This window comes from Lates calcarifer, unplaced genomic scaffold, assembly GCF_001640805.2.
Source record: "Lates calcarifer isolate ASB-BC8 unplaced genomic scaffold, TLL_Latcal_v3 _unitig_1184_quiver_2407, whole genome shotgun sequence".
NCBI classification, from domain to species: domain Eukaryota; kingdom Metazoa; phylum Chordata; class Actinopteri; family Centropomidae; genus Lates; species Lates calcarifer.
The window spans coordinates 9,822-13,773 of NW_026115344.1; the positions used below are offsets into that span (position 1 = coordinate 9,822).

At 50.4% G+C, this 3,952-nt stretch overlaps 1 pseudogene; it reads left to right on the forward strand.

Annotated features, from left to right (window-relative positions):
• Positions 1-679: 679 nt before the first annotated feature.
• On the forward strand, positions 680-3,949 carry LOC108887039 (coiled-coil domain-containing protein 177-like; annotated as a pseudogene).
• The last annotated feature ends 3 nt before the right edge of the window (positions 3,950-3,952 follow it).

Genomic DNA, 3,952 nt, shown 5'->3' on the forward strand with positions numbered 1-3,952 from the left:
GCCTGAACCAACACCGCTACCTGCGTTCCTCCTGCAGGTCGCCCCAAACTCACTAACCGCTGCACCTCCACTCCACTCCGCTAGCTGCGACCTTTCTCACTAAAAACACACAATAGATCAGTAGCAGTGATAGTAACACACACATAACACACAAAACACACATATCCAATAGCTGTGATGGCTGCTGTAAACTTCAGTCAACAAACACATACTCACATTACTGAGAAGTGCATGTTTTGTACCATCTATGTGTAACTGCTGTCGTGTTTTGGTGAAACTTTATTGACTAAAAACCAGTGTCTCCACAGTACATTCATCATAAGAGGCTTCATAGATAAAACTGCAGCTTGTCTAAAGAAATAAAAACACAAAATTGCATTGAAATGTTTTAAAATGGAAACACTAAGTCATGAAGATACATACAGATACACAGCAGCACACATTTAATAATAAAACCAGTTGACGCTGCTGAACCCGAATCATAAATCTGTGATATTATAGTGACCTCTAGTGGCTATTTACAGCTATTATAGCCTATGTAATTTCACACACATGAAGGATGGCAGATGGCAGCTGCCTGCAGAGATTAAAAACATCACTTTTAGATACACTCGACTTTCATACCATGTGTTTACAGATTGTAGTACCACCTCACACACAGTACAGATTATTATAGTGGTAAATAATTTTGGAAACTGAATGGAATTATTATGAAAACAGTCTTGGCTTTACAGACATATAATTGTCTCTGGTAGAAAATCAGGTCTATAGGAGGAACTTTGCTCCAGGCTAACACACTCATACCATTAGGCCGATGTTTTGTTATATGTTAAAAGCTTGTAAGTGGAGTGGACAGGCGGCGCTGGGTTAATTGCAGTGTGCAGACTGTATTTTTAGCACATTTGCCACAAGCAGGCGGAGCTAAGGAGGCTGAGATGGAAGGATGCTGCTGAATAGCAGGTGGAGTCCGCGGATGTTTACGGGATGCACTTTGCCGAGGGAGTAACACGGGGAGCTGGGTAGGAGACCTCTGCTGTTGTGAAGTCTGAATTCCACTCTGGGGACGGTTTTGTATTTAGTTTTAATCGGAGAGGACACGGATCTGAGCTCCGCCGCTCGGTAGACTGAACAGGCTGCGAAAGGCTCCGTCTGTGTCTGTCGTGTCGCTAGAGGTTGCGACGATGTGATGCTCCATCGCTGGGTCGACGGCCGAGGCCTTTTTCCCTGAAACCTGATATTATGCAGGGAACAAGGGGGAGTGGACGGATTCAAGGGGAACAAAGCACCGGTTTAGAAAACGTTTTGCAAACTGGCAGGTTAGTGGATGTGTGTGTGGTGCGACACCGCATGGAATTCAACCGAACACCGGGATCAAACAGCAGTAAATATGGTCTTTGTTAACAGCACAGAAAACAGCAGCCACACATTCAGCAGAATCTGATGGGGTCTCTCGGACTTAGAGTCATTTTTAATGAGAGTGAATATATTTGTTGTTCTGTGTCCTGCTGATACACTGTAGAAAAGTCTAGGCCTTCACTGTTTGTGAGGTGTGAGTCCCTGTCAGTGAGCAGAGAGCCCAGAGCTTGTTTATCAGCCAGAATCTCAGTCAAGTTTTTTTTTTTTTTTTTAATCAGGCTTTTACTCTGTGCTGGTTAATAATATATGTTGCAGGGCCTGGTCTGATTTGTAGTTGACTGTGTGATATAGAGTGAAAAATATTGCTATGAGTAATCAAATTCTCTCAGCCTAGTAACTCTGCCAAAAATAGATTCTCTATTAAAGGACTGTGGTGTTTTTTCGTGTGTCACTTCCCTGAAGGGAAAATGTCTCATCTGGTGTAAAATCAGTGAGTGCATGAATATGTGTTCATGCATGCATGCAGCTCTGAACCTGCGTTATGACCCTCCCCCACAGACTGCATCTCTCTTAAGCTCTGGACTGAATGCTACGGTATAATCCTCTAATTGAAAACTCTTCCCACTATTTTATCCACTTCCCCTCATGTATCATACAACCCCTCTCCATCCATTAATCCCTGCCCCCTCCTTCCTCTCTCTACCTGCAGTATTAGCCAACTATGGTTGACCCCTCGGAGGCTGAGGAGCAGAATAAGTGTAAAGGTCCACAGCTCGACACGCCAGCCGTGGGCCACCGAAGACCCTCGACTGCCAGAACAAGCAGATGACACGACTACAGAGGAGGATGGGGATGCCGGTTTTGAGACACCACCCACTGGCAGTTCTGAGCCGAGCCCCTGCCACGCTGCATCCCCGGCGGGGACAGACGCTGCCTCTCAGGGGGCAGCACCTCAGCAACCACAGACTCAGACGGATGCGTTGCCCAAGATGCACCTGGACCTGTACAACTTTGACTCACCGGCTGCAGAGGGCAGCCGCTATGTCCTAACAAGCCCCCGCTCTCTGGAGGCGTGCGCTCGATGTGGGGTCAAACCTGTGGAGCTGCTGCCCCGCCCACTCACTGACTTCGCCCGGGAGGCCCCGGACGCTCCATGCGTGTCGCCACAGGGCTGTTTGAAGTCTACGAGAGAGACAGGCACGCCAAACTGAGGCAGTGCAGGGAGGAGAGGGAGAGGATCGTCAGGGAGGAGAAAAGAAGGATTCTGCAGGCGACAGTCAACAGCAGCAGCAGCGCAGCACCCTCCTCTGTGGACAAAGCCTCTCCTGGCTCCAGTCAGCCTCCCTAAATCTGGGTCAGTGACCTCCAGCTCTGCCCCTGATGCTTCCGCTAGAGCCACGGCATCAGCTCCAACCTCTAAAACAGGTACAACTCTTTTATCTAAAGCCCCTGCCTCCACACTCAGTACCTCTCCTAAATCTCCCCAGTCATCAAAAACTGGTTCTGCAACCTCTTACACCATCTTCTAAAGGTGGTTTCCAAGGGTTTGTAAAGCATCCTTTGTCCTCATCGACTGAACAAGTAAAAACCACAAGGCCTCTCTCGTCTGGCCCTCCGCCAGTAGTCAGGAAGTCCTCCGGTGGTAAATCTTCAAACACTTTCCCCAGATCGACGCCAAAACCGCCCTCCTTCCCCCAGAGCCAACTCCACATTAGCATCATCAGCGTCAAAGCCTGCCGTTCAGAGCGCTGGGACTCCTCTTAACGGTGTGACAGGAGGACCGTTCTCTCAGCACAATGGACATCTTGGATTTCACTCCAAGGTGAGAGGAAAAAGCCATTCGCCTGGAGTCTTTACAGCGAAGGATGGATCCGTCTGCTCTTCCACCTCCACCACCACCACTACCACTACCTGCACCTCGTCCAGAGTCAGGTGCTTCCTCCTCTTACAGTTGGGATGGTGGTTCGAGATCACTGGCCCAAAGTCTCCAGCCCCCGAGCTCGCACTCTGGCTACTTTCAACTCTCTGATGGGCCGCAGCCTCAGCCTCGGTGACCTCAGCCACTCGCCTCAGACGACGCAGAAGGTGGAGCGCATAGTGAAGGAGGAAACGTCGAGGCCTGAAGGCCGTGTCTGAGCGCGACCGCAAAATTGCAGCGCTGATGCTCGCGGATATCAGGAGGAAGACATCATGAGTCAGACCCTACGTGGCTCATCTTCAGTGGGACAGTGAGCGCAGGATGGAGGAGCTGCGGCGAGAGCAGGAGGAGAGGGAGAAGCAGCGTGCGGTGCTTCAGTGCCAGCGAGTGTGGCAGACACAAGTGTCAATACGTCAGCGCAGACTGAGCCAGCAGGAGCGAGAATCAGCAGCTGCCAAGATGCGACAGGCTGAGGAGAACGAGGAGCGATGGAGGGAGCTTGCAGAGCAGCAGGAGCGCAGCCGCCTGCTGAGGTTACAGCAGGCAGCACGGGAGGAGAAGCATAAGAAATCACTTCAGGAGCAGAACCTGAAGGCCCTGGAGGAGGAGAGGGCGGCCATGCTGGAGCAGGAGAGGCTGCTGCTGAAGGAGAAGCTCACCATGGCTGAGCTGAAGAGG